Here is an 18,184-nt window from a genome sequence, read left to right on the forward strand (position 1 = left end):
AAAAAAGATACACAGAACATATGGCCCAATGCAAAGCCCACTGCAGTAAATGGAAAGACTCCTACTGACTTCACTGGACTTTGGATCAAGCCCATAGATAAGTTGTTTCAACAGCTTAAGGGGTGAGGAGGGGAAATACAGTTAAAGAGCTTGATCCTGATCCCAGTGAAGTCAACTGAAAAACTGTGATTTACTTCAGTGGAGCAAGATGAAGCCCTAAGAGCATATACTGTCATTATTTTACTTCATTGAGCAAAGAGTTTAACACACACCAGGTATTCAGCTGCCAAATTCCAGGTGTCATAGAATTCAGGTAGGTAGAAATGATGTGTAGAATAATCTTTTTTATACTGTAGACAGATTATACCTGGTAGTGCCATTTATTTAATGAGATATTTTGTGTCTTTTTCCAGTTAAAGAGGATTATTTTGAAGCCCCCAGTTAGAGAATATCCAGCATTTTGCTATGATTAGCGTGTCAGATTCAGGTGGAATTTTTTTTTTTTAAATTACCAGAGGTAAAGATAGCAAAGCTTAAATCCTGCATGTAATAGTTTAAAAGATTGTTTAATCCCGGAGGGAAAATTTAGCGTAACTTTCTGTATCACACAATCATATAGAACAGTAGAATGTATATTCTTTCCAATGGTATGCCTTTAGTCTTCCAGGAAGAAACAAAAATGTATGTGCCATTCTCCCTCTTCTAAAAAATATTTATCAGCAACTTTAATTGACAGGGTAGCAAAACGCTTAAAAACCAATGCATGGTTCATTTTTTATTTTGAAGGCACAAGAAATAACCTCATGACAATAAACATTAACTTTTTAAATACAGCATTGTCATGCACAAATTCCCCAACTACAACAACTATTTACACAGTGCTTCTCATCATGCCCTTCAAAACTGCTGTACAATAAATAATAAAAGATTAAAACCTTAAACCTGGAAAACTTAGGAAAAAATATTAGAAAATTTTATTTCAGATTATAAAAATCCTTGAATGATTTACTTTAAGAGACAACTTCATTGCTTCCATGTGCAAGAACTAATGATCACACAGGGCTTGTGATTGGCGAGAATGCTGCTTGGGAAACATAGTCATAGGTAGGTGATAAAGTAGTTCTTTCTCCATGACTACCTCACTGTCACCAGCATATCTTTTACCATTTGTAACACGAAAATGATAGTCCATGTACATATTTATATCTGGATGGCAATAACATTGGCAGTAACATTCACCGAATGATCCATGTTGTTTTAAAGAGGCCAGCTTCCCCAGACGAACTGATGCCAAAGACCCTCTTCCTGCTTTTGCTCAAATATAAAATAAAAAGTCTAATTTTGGAGCAGCCCCTGTGATACGGATATCCAAAAAGAATTTTTTTCATGTATGCAAGGCTCTAACTAGAAACAGGCTCTCTCTGTCTCCTCTCTGGCATTGTGCTGACGATCCTCTTAATTAGGATATAGGATCTTGAAGAACCTGACGTTCCCCTCTGGAGAGCAATGCATCTTCTCTAGTCTCTTAGAAGACTATTACTGAAAGGTATGAATGGTGTTATCCTCATGTCAAAGGTATCCTTGTGATGGTCACAGGGAAAAGGATGCTGGAGTCACATCCGTTTCAACAAAGAACCAAATCAGTGTTATTTTTGTTTTTTAAAAAGCCCTTTGAAATGAGCCCATTTATTTGTAGCTTATTGTTAAGCAAAGCTGTCAAATCAATTATTAATTTGGGACCTGAAAAACAAAATTAAAAAGTGAAAGATGCTGTATAGTACTTAGAATAAATGCACATGTCCTTGGTGGGGAAAGCAAGCATTAGTTTTAATAAATTACACTTGTAAAATCTCCTCTCATGTTCCTTTTCTCAGACATGCCTTTTCCAGTGCCTTAAGGTATGGGTAATATTGACAGAGTGCCCTAAACAAGACATGTCTCTACAGTTCTGCCCTATCTAGCAATAATACTCCTTCCCTCTTGATTTACACTAGCAAAAGATCACCGCACATTTTTTGTTTCCATCACTACAGAGATGCACTTTGTCTTGGAGGCTTTGGGGAATTTTCTCTAACTCCCTAATATCTTCCTTGGTCGATATGCCATGGCACACACTTATTTTAGTAGACACTGGTTCTTTTTTTCTTTGCCAAAGATTCAGTATTCTACATATATCTACATTGATTCCTGGCATTTGCCATCTTTTAGCCCAGGTACTTAAATGATCTAAGCCCTTCTGCATCTGACTGCATAGTTCTTCATTATTTACAGTTCTTCTGACTTTATCATCATCTGCAATCCTGGATATCTTGCTTCTTACTCTTTCCTCTAGGTCTCTGTTACATGTAGACAGTTGGGAACCTAGAGAAAAAAATCTGGTTCCTTACTAAATAAGTTCTTCCCAACATGAGAAAATTGTTTAACCGAAGTCATTGTACTGCCTTGTGATTTGATTGCCCACTTATTCTGTACCAAATACACTGGAATCCTCTTACAGCAGAGATATTCCCTCCCACCCTTACAGAAGAACTTGACTTTCATTCTACATCATGATAATGCAGGGGGGAAGGTTAGCTGTGGTTTGAGCATTGGCCTGCTAAACCCCGGGTTGGGAGTTCAATCCTTGAGGAGACCACTTAGGGATCTGGGGCAAAAATCTGTCTGGGGATTGGTCCTGCTTTGAATAGGGGGTTGGACTAGATGACCTCCTGAGGTCCCTTCCAACCCTGAGATTCTATGATAAGTAGGGTTACACTAAAGGAATGTAAGTAGATACAGCATAGGGGAACTGCATGTGGCATTATGTCACACACTTCTAGGCCCATCCAGCAGAGCAGGAATTCTGGGATGTACAGTGGGAGATGAGAGGGTATAGCACTCCAGTTGTGCCCCAAAGGGTCTGTTCCAATGTAGGCAAATTAGAGAAGCCTTAAGGGTACTTTGCCTTCCCTAAGGTCAGTGGGGAAAGGTGGTGGAAAATGACATTCTCCATCACCAGCTGAGGAATGTCGGAGGCTCTGGTTTATAGGATCTATCCCCACACTGCCATTGACTCACTGCCTAACCTTAGCAAATCATGCATGTTTCTGTCCCCATCTGTGACAACGGTACTAATGATGCTTTACCCATCTTTGTAAAGTACCTAGGGGGTGTATGGGTGAACAGTACTTCAGAAGCACAAAATATTCCTTCTTCTTCGTGTTATTGGCTAGCCAAGTTTATTATAAGCAAGTCCAGTTATACAGCAACTTCCAATGTTGACCTTCATCTAATGGATCTTCAAATAACAGTATAAGATGCTCACTGCACCTTTCGCACCAACCAAAGCATCTTTCAACCATGCAAATTTTCAACAGGTGAGTAAATCATGGCTTCTCCTTTCCAAAACCAAATAACCAAGATACTGAAAGAATTGCAACGTTTGAATTTCTTGGGAGGGGGCTGTTTTTTTTTTAAATTTAGAAATTTGAAATGTCATTGAAATTAACAAATGTGGTTAACGCAGAGTATAATCTAAATCGGACACTGCTTCTTCTATTACATGTCTGTGCCTCAACTGCAGACTTCCTTGCTTACACCCCGTCAGAAGGAAATGGGCTTGTTGCCCCACCCGTCTCATGGGGCACAAACAAAAGGCAAAATTATAGAACTAGCAAAAGCATGGAGCACTTCCAGAGACACTGAGGAAAACCTAAGATGCTGGGGAGGAAGGAAGGGGAAAGTACCGCTCAGGATCCCATCTGCTCACAGTGTTGCAGTTTTATTACAATTTTTGTGATATGCAGCATTTGTCTAAAAGCTCCAGCTCCTGGAATCATGTGATTACACCAGACTCTCCACTTTTGTTTAAAAAAAAACAACAGCTATTTTCTTGCATTTCTTAGTGCAGAGAAAAGCTTGGAAATATGAGCCATAATGACTCAAAAGCAAGAAGGCAAATCAAGAGCGCCACATTTATTTTTCAAAATCTTATGTTTTTTTAAGCCAATCTCATGGGGGTTTTGGAGAAGGTTGGGGCCTGACTCATTTTCAGAAAGTCAAAATACCATCTATTGCAGTTGAACTCTCATGGAAAACTGTGCTGTCCTGCAAAACCTGCTGGAACCAGACCCCTGGAAGAAGGTTCACACTGAGAAGACGTAGTCCATACAATATAATGCTCAGAGGCTGAACCATATTTCATGGCAGATTTGGGAGAGGGACTGAAGCTTCGTAGAGTGGCCAGCCATGCTGCCTCCCCTGTCCAGTCCCATGAATGGGACCTTCGATGGAATTGGATGGAGCGGAGGTCACTGATGTTTAAGTTCAAGCCTTCCTTGACTCTGCTCTGGTTGAGCAGGGAAGGAGGCCCCCAGAAGAGGCCATAAGTCTGCGACTGAAGAATAGGAAGTGGAGAAGCACACAGCTGAGTAGTGCAGATGGACGGGGCTGTCAGAAGGTCATGGGGTCTACAAGGGGGATGGAAAAAAGACTATCTAGGTGAGGCTGCTGAGCTGGTGGGAGAGGGTCAAAGAACCAGCGAATCCAGATGCTGTTTTGCCTTTCATAAAGCACTTGCAGTTATGTGCCAGGGAATGCTACAGCAAAGCAAATCCACTTAGTTAGCCTTAGTGATAGGTTATTTATTTCACGTTTACCAAATTGCCCTGTATGGGATCATGTGCAGTAGCACTAATGTAATACAATTGTTTTCATCATATTCATCATCATAAACTATTCAGGAACACCCTCCTTGTTAGAGTCAGCAAGAGGCTGATTTCTCTGAATTACTTTTATCAGAGCTTGGCTTATGTTATTGTGTAATGTCATTTATGTGTGTCACGTCTTCCCCATGCAGGCCCAGGTTCACTCATTACACAACCTCCCTTTGACCTCACTTAGGTGTTACGGACTTCAGTGGGAGCTCCTGGTGCTCAACACCTCTACAGAGTAGGCCACTCCTTTAGTGCCCTAAAGATGGATGTAGGCCTCCAACTTTGGAGAACATCCAAACTGGAGAACTGTGGGCATACTCGGTGAAATTCTGGCTCCCCTGAAGCCAATGGTAAAACTCCCATTGACTTCAATAGAGCCAGGATTTCACCATCAGACACAGACCAAGCATGGGAAATTCTAGCCCAACCTCTCTGGATGCCCCGGTGGTTGAAAGCACTAGTTTCTACTGGCCAAGAAGGATTTTTCACCAATTGCTGCTTTAATAAATGAGTAACCTCACTTCAAAGACGCTCCTTCAATTACATAGTTTCTTCATAACATCCCAGCATCCAACAGAGTGTGGATGGTGTGACTGGGAGACTGGTATTATGGGAGTTCTATAGACGGGATTAATTATCTACATATAGACAGCTATACGTAGCTAGTTAATATAAGAAGCATCATCTGTTGTCCTGTTAGAATAAAGTATCTTTGCTCATAAGTCAGTCATTTCAAGAAAGTTGCTATCCCCTGCAAAGGGCTTCTTGAGTGTCTCCTAACAACTAGCTACACCATCTGTGACACAGGACAGGTGAGCAAAATTTAAATCCAACTCAACACAAACATTTTGTGAAATAATGTTGTACTTATTTGTTAGATAGAAGCCATCATGATTTTAAAATCTGTAAGCCACGGTGCAATTCTGTTCTTCACTCCCCCGCCCCCCCAGTCCAAAAGAATACGAAAAACATTTTGGCACCTACGAGTCCTTCAGCACAGAAGGGGCAGGAGACGCTGTCTGCCAAATACATGGACCTTCAGGAACCGACCGCCAAAACCCACAGATCACTGGTCATGCATGTATTGCAGCTGCCCTCCATGTGCCTCCGGCCAGCCTCAGCTCCCTCAGAACTAGCAGCTTGGCAAGCTCAAGTATCAGGCTCCCATTCGCTCCCAGGGCTTCCTCTTGCAAGGGAACTAGAAACTGAGGAAGAATAATTAATGCTACAGGTTTGACTTACTTAGCATTCAGGGGTGTTACTATGGCAGCAGACAATGTAAAGTGCCTAGCACTGCCTCAGCATGCTCCCAGAATGCACGTATTTTACAATGGATGTTAGCATGGAGATAGTGAGAGGAATAACATGCCACATACCATAGCTGCCTGTCTCATAGGTGTATACTTCCTTCGCCCTAGTTCTGTGAGGTCAATGCATGTTATTCTGCTCCACACCGTGCAGCTGAAGAGAGGCTCATTGAAACCCCAGTTCATTGATAATCACACACTCCTGGGTACATGATGATATTAGTGGTGTCATTTGGCCCAACATGATTCTCTGAGCTCTTTTCAGCCCTCTTGTGACATTTCAGACTCAGTGAATTGTTATAAAAGTAGCACTCTGTGCATTTACAGATAGATCAGTCAGTAGGTCCCGTGCACAGCCAGCCAGACCTCAGCCTTTACAGGGAGGTAGACAGATCAGTATGGAGTAGGTCAAATCTTCTAAACACAGATATTACTCTAGGTTTACCTGTGACCCAATCTTGCATTCTTTATACACCACAAGCCCCCACTTTAGCCCCTGATTCAGCACAGTTCAGGTGCCTAACTTTCCATTGATGCCAATGGGATTTGTTAGGCACATATTTAAATACCTCACAGAATCAGGGTCTAGCAGTCAATGAACCTGGCAACCTCAGAGACTGCCTCTTTCAGCCTCTTTAAAGAACATAAAAGCCCTCCCATCACTACCACAGGAGCAATCCCCAAGTGCCCAGTAAATTACTGCCAGGGATTGGCTCAGAAATAGGGCATCAGGCCCTTCACCTTGTAATTCTCTGACAGGATCAGTTTGAGCCACAATCTTACCATCTATAGAGTACAATGTAAGATCTTTCATTGCACAAATCTTCTTTCAGTAACAAGGATTGCAAAATAATAGGTAGCGTTGTTGTTGTGAAGGATAATGTCCATCAACCCTAGGTTCTTATGTGGTCCCCATCACCATGGCATCTGACCAGGAGTACCACCTTACTGAACAGAGTAGCACAAACAGTGAAGGGATGGTGGTACTGCACTTTTTGGATGAATTTATGCATGTGGCCCTTAGAGACCACACCCATGAATCCCTTGGAAGTCCCTAGAATACACGGACATACTAGGTCACTGTTCAATCCCTAGAAAGGGTATACGGTATAGTAAAATAACTCCTTCTCTGTTATGCGTCTTCTTTCCACCCCTTCTGTTGTGTCTTTTACCTTCTTTGTGGCTTTTATACATTTCTGTGTTTTATTTTATAACGTTTTATGTATCATAGTTAGAGTAACAGCAACCTACAGAGTGATTTTATTCTAGTAACTTCAAACCAACAAGAATTTCTCCCCAAACTGTCATGTTGCTAAGGCAAATACAATTCCCCTAGCTAACTTCAGTGGTTTTATCCTCCTGATGTCTCTTGTTTTATACTAAGACTGTAAGGTTTTGGGGGGTGGGGACTGTCTCTGTGTTATGTTTGTACTGCACCTAGCACAATGAGACTGAGGACTCTACGGCCCTACTGCAATCCAAATAAGTAATAATTCATCTCTACAAAAACCCAACCTTAGCCAGGTTTAAGCAAACCATTTAATAACCATTCTCATTCCCAATTATGAGTTGTGAAGTAAAGTTTATTCTTAGCCCTTTGAAAAGTGGGTCCTGATCATATTTATTTTGATTTCTTGAACAACTCTGCCCCTTACCATGCAGGACTTCTACAATCCTGACACTTCATTCCGACTGCTAGGGTTCAATATTTGCCTGAAATTGCATACGTAGGCGAGGTCCTCCACTTGGAGGCCTGTTTTAAAAAAAAAAGAAAAGATCAAACCTTCACTGCTCGCCCATTGAGGCGTATCACTTTAAAACCTACATTGACAATTAAACGATGGCTTTTCCAAATGATCTAATTTTATAGGGAACCTTTGTAAACACCTTTAGAAAGTTATTTGGCAGCCAACTGAGGCCTTTCAAAGGGGGGATCTTTATTTATTTGTTTAGGGGGATCTCTTTCTTACAAGGATGCCTGTTTAGCTCTCCACACTCGGCATAGTTCACACATTGCCACAGGCACTGTGGTGCTCTCTCTGTCTCATGGAACCCTTGTGGAGAACGGAGTGTTCAATCCATGGGGGAGGGGAAAGATAGGCCTGATCCAAAGCCCACTGAAGTCAATGTAAAGACTCCCATCGACAGGGTTGGCTCCAGGCACGAGCCGACCAAGCACGTGCTTGGGGACGCTCCTTATAAGGGGCGGCCAATCTTCAGGTGACGGGGCAGCGCTCATTTTTTTGTTTGTTTGTTTGTTTGGGCGGGGCAGGATGGCACTCAGGGGGGGTTGTTTCGGCAGGGCAGGGCGGCGCTGGGGGGGCGGTTGTTTTGGCGGGGCAGGGCGGCGCGGTGCTGGGGGGGGTTGTTACGGTGGAGCAGGGCGGTGCTTGGGGGTGGGAGGAAGGTTGTTTCGGTGGGGCAGGGCGGCGCTCGGGGAGGGAGGTAGTTTCGGCGGGGCAGAGCGGCGCGGTGCTGGGAGGGGGGTTGTTACGGCGGAGCGGTGCTTTTTTTTGGGCTTGGGGCAGCAAAAATGTTAGAGCCGGCCCTGCCCATTGATATCAATGGGCTTTGGAGCAAGCCACAAACCAACAAAACAGAAAGATAGCGGCCACATCCACTCCCATCCCATCTCACGGTCAAGGGTTTTCTTACAGACGCTGCCGAGTTAGAGAGATATTCTGCTGCTAGGGTGACCAGACAGCAAGTGTGAAAAATTGGAACAGAGGGTGAGGGGTAATAGGAGCCTATGTAAGAAAAAGCCCCAAATATCAGGACTGTCCCTATAGAATTGGGACATCTGGTCACCCTAATTGCTGCCCATATTGTAGCATTCTACAGTATGCTGTCCCCCCTCTGCCATGGTGAGTCAGACCAATGGTCGATGTAGCCTAGTATCTGTCTCAGACGGTGCCCATTGCCAGATGCCTCTGACAGTTGGAGGTGTAGGACACCCAGCGAGTAGGGTTGCATCCCTGACCATCTTGGCTAATAGCTCCCTTCCATTAAATGCTTGTATCCTCATTCACACACATTTGCATAGCGTTTTCTAGTTGAACTCCATCTATGGCATAGGATCTCTTTTTAAACTGCAGTTTGCTGTATAATCATTAGTCAAAGTTTTCATCTGTTGTGCAGTGTCTGAGCCAATGTACATCTGTACATGAGTTAAGTTGTGCTCACGGAGTAATCATTGTGTCGTCTCATCACTAGTAGTATAATATCCTTTATAATTCTATTATGAATCACACCATTTACAAGATGGCCATAATTAGTTTTGAGTCGAGGGTAGGCAGGCGTGTTATAAATTTCACCAACTATTTCATTTGCTTCTTGCGGAGAGAATCAAAAACATGTTGCTGGAATGCAAGTCTTCTTTGGAGTACAATAATCCTCCCACATTTTATCTCAACATCCATTGTGTGGTGTACTTCCTGGACAATGCAGGGAATGTAGAACACTGCATCTTTTCCAGTACTGCCAACCCAAAGCATTTAAAAAAAAATCATCAATCCAGCATGCCAAAAATCATGAAATTAACCTCCCCCCCCCACTCCTCATTTTTAAGCCAAAAAAATTGGGTGGGTTATTTTATTTTATTTTATTTTGCGCTTGTGGTTTTGAGTCTTTAGGGTGCACTTAGATCATGTTTTTATACTTTTCTCTGCAATCATGGGATTTCACTTTTTAAAAAAGTGAGACTCTCCCATAATCACATGCTTCCAGGAACTGGGGCTTTAAGGAAACCACCACAAATCAGGGGACCTGCAATAAAATCATGAGAGTTGACAACACTGTTTCTCCGATTTCTCTGTTTTGTGTTATATATATATATATATACATACACATATATATACACATACACATATATATATATGAGTATGCTAGCTACAACAGTTATATAAAATGTGTGTGTGTATATATATATATATATATATACACACACACACACAGACACACACACACCTCTACCCCGATATAACACTGTCCTTGGGAGCCAAAAAATCTTACTGCGTTATAGGTGAAACCGCGTTATATTGAACTTGCTTTGATCCGCCGGAGCGCGCAGCCCCGCCCCCCCGGAGCACTGTTTTACCGCGTTATATCCGAATTCGGGTCGCGTTATATGGGGTTAGAGGTGTGTAATATATATATATATATATACACACACACATTTTATATAACTGTTGTAGCTAGCATACTCATTCATTCCCTTGTAAAGCTTTAGGGCATAATATTCAGACATGCTTTGCATCCACAGCTTCAGAAGAAGTTAATGGGAGAACTGGGACCAAGCACTTATGCAATAAGGGATTGATTCTCTCCCCCCCCCCCCCCAGAACTGGGTGCAACGTTTCCATCCTCTACCAAAAATCAATACAGTAACCAAGTCCCGAGGTTCTTACCAGTCCTGGACATCCGCAGGAACTTTGCCCAAAGAATGCAAGGATCAGACCCTGGCCTGGTTTACACACAAAATTGCACTAGTTTAACTAAAGTTAGGTTTCCTGATCTGTTTAGTTAACTAGTGCAAACTCCTGTGTGGACACTCATTTCAATTCAAAACCTGGCTCATGCTGATTTAGCTTAAATTGATTCCTTTATGATTTAAGGTCGATTGACAGAAGCCAGAGTTAGATTAATTTAAGTGTGTCCACACAAGAGATTGCACCAGTTTATCTAAAACTCAATTTTAAAACAGATTTTAAATATAAACCATTGCAACCTTTCTGTGAAGACAAACCCTTACTAAGAGCACAACTAATGGTGAAATTCTGCCTTCAACCATTTCAGGCCCTTTTTCTGTTCTTATTTCTCTAATACGGAGTACAGATTTATCACACGCTCCAAGATGGTGATTGAATGCATCTATGCTTAAAGACCCAATCATGTAAGCAGATATTAAAAATGATATTTTTTTTAGAGGAATACAAGCTCTACATCCATTTCTACAGCTATCAGGAAAGCTTTCAAAGCATACAGCAGTTTGTTGGCTTTAAAAAATAAAAAAATCCAAGTCTACTTACATAAAGAAATTGGATAGAGAAAATCTTCATAAAATTGGGAGATAGATTAAAGATTTGCAGGTTACTTACATAGATTCCCCAACTGAAAATATATTGTTAGAAATAGCTAAGGCACAAATCTTGAATACTCCACTCACCAAACAGAGATAGAATGTTATTTTCCATGTGTGTCAACAAGGTGAAGAAGCAGGAAAGCGATTGTCCACCCAGTAAGAAACAAGGATAGAGCGGAATCCCATTACGATAACCTTTTTCATGGTAGATAGAACCTGACACTACAAATAGCCCCACTGAAATAAATGAACTACTTGTGCAGTAAGGGTACTACCCAACATGAATACAGATATCACAACCTAGGCCATAATTTACAGTCAAGTATCTTGCTTGCTACTGTAGGATTTGAGCACCTCATTCTGCCAGTTAATGTATTTCGCCTCACAATAGCCCCCAGGGGGTAGGGAATCGTACGGTTACCCCAATTTCACAGATGGGGAACTGAGGCAGAGAGACTTGTCCAAGGTCACATAATAAATCAGAGGCAGAACAGGAAATTGAACTTGGGCACCCACTGCATCATCAGTTACTTTCATTACAGAACCTCCACGTATTAGCAAAGACATTTTTAATTATAATTATTTACTGTTTTCAAATAGTATCTAGAGCAGTGGTGGGCAATCTGTGGCCCGTCAGGGTAATCCGCTGGTGGGCCGCGAGGCAGTTTGTTTACATTGACCATCCGCAGGCACAGCCATCCGCAACTCCCACTGGCCATGGTTCGCCATTTCTGGCCAATGGGAGCTGTGGGAAACTGCGTGGGCCATAGGGAAGTGGTGGCTGCCGCTTCCCACAGCTCCCATTGGCCAGGAATGGCGAACCATGGCCACTAGGATCTGTGGGAAGCCATGCCTGCGGACAGGCAATGTAAACAAAATGTCTCACAGCCTGCCAGCGGATTACCCTGATGGGCCGCAGGTTATCCACCATTGACCTAGAGCCTCCAACCAAGATCAGGGGCCCATTGTGAGAGACGCTATACAACACATAGTGAGAGAGACATCATACGCTCATCTGTGCAAGGACTAATAGATGTAACAAAGGGTGGGAGAAAGGAAAAAATACTATCCCCATTTTACAGATGGGGAACCGAGGCCAGAGAGGGTAAGTGACTTGCCCAAGAACACACAGAAAGTCTGTGGCGGAGTCAATTTGCGGCACAGGCATTTAAATGTGGCCTCTTACTTTTGCCTGGATCATTTTTGTTGGGCAGATGCAGCATCATATCCAGCCTGAAGAATGAGCTCAGCTCTCGTCTTTCACTTTTAATTCACTGTCAGTTTTCAAAGGGCAGCTCTCGTTACATAAACATTTGGAAGTCAGAAAGCTTAAAGGTCAGCGTGTAGTCCAGACCAAAGACAACATGCAACCAGCTGCCAAGGCATCCCATGTGCAGATTTCCCCCCATACCAACACATGCCCTGTCCACCCCACTTCTAGAGCAGAGGAGGCCTGGTGGTTCTGTATTTTTATAAGAGTCAGACTGTAGTTTTTGGTTTCATGCATCAAGAAAGCTCCACTGAATATACCCTCCCAAACAGCCATCTGTGCACACGCACACATGGATAAGACACGAGTTAGAACACTCAAGCTATGCAATTGTGGCAGTCTCTATTACATCAGTCTTTTCCCCATTGTATTTAGTTATTCAGTCATTGTTGGCTGATGCAATTGTTAAAGTCATTGTTTCACATTTTCCATGCTTTGTTTGGCTGGTTTTTGCAGGGGGAGGAGGACAAGTTGGCAGTATAGAAACATCCCCATCCAACAGACGGTCACGTCTCAGAGGGTCAGAGTTGGAAAGGGAGCAAGAGCATCAGGAAGCAAGTTTCTGCTTTTTAATTTGATATTAACTGCAAAATCCTGCCTTATGCATTTGAGCTTTGCAAAGAGGTTGCGGGGAGGGGAAGAGGGTGCCACCCTCACACTGGGTCATTGAGTCTTTCTGCTAATGGAGGTTTTTAAGGCCCGGCTTGACAAAGCCCTGGCTGGGATGATTTAGCTGGGAATTGGTCCTGCTTTGAGCAGGGGGTTGGACTAGATGACCTCTTGAGGTCCCTTCCAACCCTGATATTCTATGATTCTATGATTCTAATTCAGGACAGGATGGCTCAGGAGGAAGGGCTGCCAGGACTGAAAAGGAGCAGCGTGTGCTTCTCTCTGAAAAGGACAGGGCAGCTCCTCCTGTGGAAACAGCTCAGCATATCTGCTTGGGGATGAACCAGGGGCTACTTTGTGAGAGAGAGAAAACTTGAGGCGACACCACTAGGAGAAGTTAAGTGACTTTCTGGTTCAGGTCCATTAGGATGTTCACACAGGCTAAGGGGCTAATTACACTCCCCAAAAAGCAGCGGAGAACAAGCCTGAAAACTGTGTCCATGACACCAGGCATTCCTCCACCAGTTCTCAAGAGCATTCGAAGTGTGGTACCGGCCCTGCCACTGCCCAGGCGTGCTAGAGTAGGAGAAGAGGATATCCTGTATTCTCTTCAAGCCATAATGCATCTGCACAATTCAGCACAGGACTTTGCCTTGGAATTGAATGTATAACACACACTATGGGCCAGTTTCTTCCACTGCAGTCAATTGACTTACTACGGAGATGAATTCGGTCAAATATAATGAAATGCAAAGCCTGAGAATAAAGCACTGTAATTATGTCTCTTTTTAAAAATGCTGTTTGTTTTCAGGCCAAAGCATCTTTCCAGCACCACTCAGCGTGTATCTCCCAACCCCATTTCTTAGCAATTTGGCAACCACTTTATTATTTGAGAAACAACTTTCATATGGTATTAGTAAGGACTTGTTTTTCACTAAAGCCCTTTGGGAGAAATTCCGCTCTCTCCCATCCACACATGCGTGGTTCGGAAAGTTGCACAAACTGTTTCCTTTGAAGAAGTGAAAGGCCAAACTTGCGAACTGCCAATTGTCTTGCCAACAGCATGCAGTGCCAGATCTGTATCTCTCAAGCCTTTCTGATGGCAGAGCCCAAAAGCAGGTGTTTCTATCCCAACTCTAAAGTTATTCATACGCTGCCAGCTATAAAATGTGGATCTGGAGACAAGCTGCTAAGTGTAAATTACTGTTGACCTTAGCTGGAACAACAGTTGGGTACAACTCAGGGTACAGTACATGAGTAGCTACTAAGGAGCTCTCTGGCTACATGATTAATTTAATATTAAGATATTTTAATAAAGATCTAAATGCAAAAAATCTAGCACTCAGTGAACCCCTGCAGATACAGCAAAGAGTCCAGAAGAGCAAGGATTCAAATCATTGAATGTCTCACATCTACTTTTTTCCTCTTCAGCAGTAGGTATGTTAAGTGATTTTAATATATTCATCATTCAAGTCAAATTTTGAGAACAGGTTATAAATATAGAACCTGATCTTGAAATCCTTATTCACACACAGCTTATCTACCATTGGAACTGGGGACAGAATGTCTAGTTGCCTTGAAGTTGGTGGGAGCTTTGAGGGAGTAGTGACAACAGGTTAAAAACATTCTCTGTTACTTAACTACTTCAGAATATCATATGTGGCACTGTCTCTCGCTCTGGGTCTGTAGGTATCCTCAGAGTACCGAACCCTCCGTCCAGCATCCCCTCTGAAAACCAGCAGTCCAACTGCCTAGCCCTCCAACTAGTACTGGCTCTGCCAGACTCCCCAGTAGTTTAACACAGAACTCCTGCCATATGAGTTTGCCTTCAGAGGCACATGATAGCAAAGCCAACAGCCACACAGGTAGGCTTTGCACAAGATCCTAAATCCCATTATTCTTCACTTCCATAGCATGAGAAATACACTAATCCAGAGAGATTAATAAACATATCTGTACTCACTTTCCTGCATCAGTTTCCTCGACACTCTGGAAAGTCATTTAGGATTAGTGCGGCATCCTCTGAGGAGTCCAGGTTCCCCTTTGTGCTGATGGCTTCTCTTCAGAATCATGGACTCTCTGACCTCAGAGGTCAGAGGTCTGAGTCCTTTTATGATCCCGCCCCAGCTTCCTCTGCTTCTGGTCTCGTCTCAAACTGGCTGGTGGAGATACCATCTGTTTTATAACCTCTCATCCCCTGTGAGGTGACATCATTCAGCTTACCAGGTGAATCCCCTGCTTAGTTACCAGTCCACCTACATGGACTGGTAACCAATAATTTATCTGAGAACACTTCTGTTTGAATAGAGGCCCATCAAGCTTTACACAAGATTGTTTATTGTCAGCCCTGTGCCACCATCACTTGAAATGTCAGTCCAACATAGAGATAAAAACGACAGCAGCAAAAGCAGCAAGTCCCACATTCAAAATGGAGTCTGTAGCGTGACACAGATACATACAGAGTTCATAGTCTCAAACAGAACTGATCAATTGCACATAGATTCACCATGTTCCTGGGAGGGGTCACTAATCCATTCAAGGAAAAAAAGCCCAAGAAAAAGAGACTGAAGAAGAGTCTGATCAAAACAAACCGCTTCTTGGTTTGCCAGCAGGCAGGGAGGAGTTTGCTAGGACTCCCATTCCATTCCCATCAGGACTCAAATAGTCATCTTGATTTCCTCCTGGATTGAAGGTAGAGAAATTAACAGAGGAAGGGGGGCCCTTTGGCAGGGTGGAATAAGAGTGGAAAAAAACCACAACCAGAGAGGGTTCCCTGCTTGTCACAGTAGCACAAAGAGGCTCCCTTTTCTACAGGCTAGCCAAATAAACATGAAAAAGTCTAGCCCCTCAGCTGTAGGGAAGTCAGATCAGAGCCCTCCTACTCAGCACAATCAGCTTTTCATAACCATATGCTTCTCCCTTCGGTGACAGTCCACCCTCTTTCCAGCTGCCTCATAATAAGACACAGCTGAAAGTCCTTCTGATCAGACCTGGCAGCTAATGCAGCCTTTACAGGGTGGGGAGTTTAACCCTTTCACTATCCAGCAGACAGTATACACACTCCATTAAAATCAGCCTATTAGCCCCATACAATTTTCTTCTCAGTTGGATAAACTATGTGGATGTCAAATTCAGCTTCAGATTTATAATTCCCTTGCATTGCTAAATAACAACATCGATAGTTATTAAGAAGCTACAGTAGCGGTTATGTGTAGTAGTGAAATCACTGCAAAAATCAATGGGCAGCATATGAACATGCAGGGATCAGGTGAATGCTCCTTTTACTCACCATTTTCTTCAGCCATGTGATGTCCCTCTGAAGGGACATAGTCATGTGCTATACTGTTTGTTGTCTGCTAATGATGAGAATTTTTTTCCACTCCAAACACTTAAGGAGAAATATTTAAGCATGTCTTTGGAGACAGAGCACAGGTTAAACTTAATCTGAAAACAAAACAGAACAGCCTAGTGTTTCCAAGCATTATACCATGGTATCATGCTGTATGCCACCATTTCACACGATGAAAGCAAAAATAGGCACAACTCAGCAAACTGACCCTCAGTCCCTTCCACGTAAGGCTATATATATTTTAGCTCACAGGGATAGCTTTCTAAACGTCAACAGGCACATATACCAAATATGGATGTAAGTAATATTCACTAACTACTGTAGAGTAACTGTAGAGCAGACTTCACCCACTTTTATGCAGGTCCATAGCAGGGGAGAATCAGGTCCCTTGTCTTACATGGAAGCACAAGCAGTGCCTGATTCTCTTCTCACGCTGGTGTATATCAACAATAACTTCTCCCAGAGGCCAGGCCTACACTAGGATGTTGAACCAGTACTAGCTGAAGTGGAGGGATTGCAGGGGTACAAATGCAGAGGGGCAAATCCTCAGCTGGTGTAAATCAGTGTAGCTCTGATGACTTCAGTGAAACTAGAGTCATGTAATGTACGCCAGCTAGGGCTCTGGCAGTGCAGTGTGCCCACACTGTCCTTGCCAGGGCTTGTTAAAGGACATTTGCCATTTTGCATGACTAGAGTGGTGTAGATTCACAGGCCTTCAGGTACTTCTCTAGCAGTTTCTAGTAGAGGCCCAGTTCCATGCAACAGATGTATAATCTCCCTGGTATGTAGAGTACATTTGCATGTATTTGTATGGTCTCATTTTCAGCTTATTCCGTTGTCTAATCTGAATGGCTCTGTCCTACATGCAGAGCCATGTGTGCTGTTTCATGAGGACTAGCTCTTCGACACTCTGCTATGTCTTCGTGGTAAGAACCTCCAGAAGCTCCTTTACATCTCTGAGGCACGAATTTAGGGCATGAAGGCCTGGGGTTTATTATGATGAGCGCCACTGCCTTTATGTGAAATCAGGTGAAATGTGGTCATTTCAAGTGCTTTGAGGTTTTCAAGATTTTTTGGAACCTAACACTGAAAGCAAAACTCAGCAAGGCAGGGCGAATCCCAGGGAACGGAAACCAATGCAAACGTTCCCATGAACCCTTAAGAAGTGAAATTAGAATCATGGAATTATAGAACCATAGGGTTAGATGGGATCGCAAGGGTCATCCAGTCTAACCCCCTGCCAAGATGCAGGATTTGATGTGTCTAAATTGATGAATTTTGCTCAGTTCATGTCTGAAGTTGAGTGACAAAAACATTTCCAAAGGGTGAAGGGAACAGAAAATGGATCATGGCTGATTTCCCTCTCTTCTGGGGAGAAATCTGGACAATCATTTCTGTTTCGGGCCAAAGTTGCTGATACCAGTAGCATTGCACCTCTTTACATCAGATCTGATGTTGATCCTGAGTCTGTAAAGAAGGCAAAACCAAAAAAGAGGATTGACATGTTTTCCTGGCATCGTTTCAGTTGATTCCATAGGGCCTTAGAGAGCCTCCAAAAGGTCACCTACACAGCAAGTAAACACCCGCGGGCTGGCCCAGGCTTGCCACGCTCGAACTGCAGGGCTGTAAAATTGCTGTGTAGACATTCGGACTCAGGCTGGAGCCTGATCTCAGGGACCCTGCAAATGGGGAGTCATACATTCACTATGCAGATTTCCTAAATACTATGGGGGGAAAAAGACACTGCATGTTTTTAAGAAACTAAGGCTATAAAAGACATCTGGGTTAAAGGATCATATTACCCACTTCTTAGGTCCCACTGTATTAAAGATCTCACTATCTGTGATATATACATATAGATATTGCTCTTGTTAA

At 43.0% G+C, this 18,184-nt stretch overlaps 1 long non-coding RNA gene across 2 annotated transcripts; it reads right to left on the minus strand.

Moving 5' to 3' along the window:
- Positions 1-457: 457 nt before the first annotated feature.
- Positions 458-17,838, minus strand: LOC135983541 (uncharacterized). 2 transcript variants are annotated; one of them, XR_010601221.1, is made up of 2 exons: positions 14,924-17,838; positions 458-1,740 (listed from the first exon to the last, which is right to left on the minus strand). It is a non-coding gene; the product is annotated as an uncharacterized LOC135983541 (long non-coding RNA). The 2 variants fall into 2 exon arrangements; XR_010601220.1 differs by having other exon boundaries at positions 458-5,899.
- Positions 17,839-18,184: the final 346 nt, after the last annotated feature.

Source organism: Chrysemys picta, chromosome 5, assembly GCF_011386835.1.
Source record: "Chrysemys picta bellii isolate R12L10 chromosome 5, ASM1138683v2, whole genome shotgun sequence".
Classification (NCBI taxonomy): Eukaryota; Metazoa; Chordata; order Testudines; family Emydidae; genus Chrysemys; species Chrysemys picta.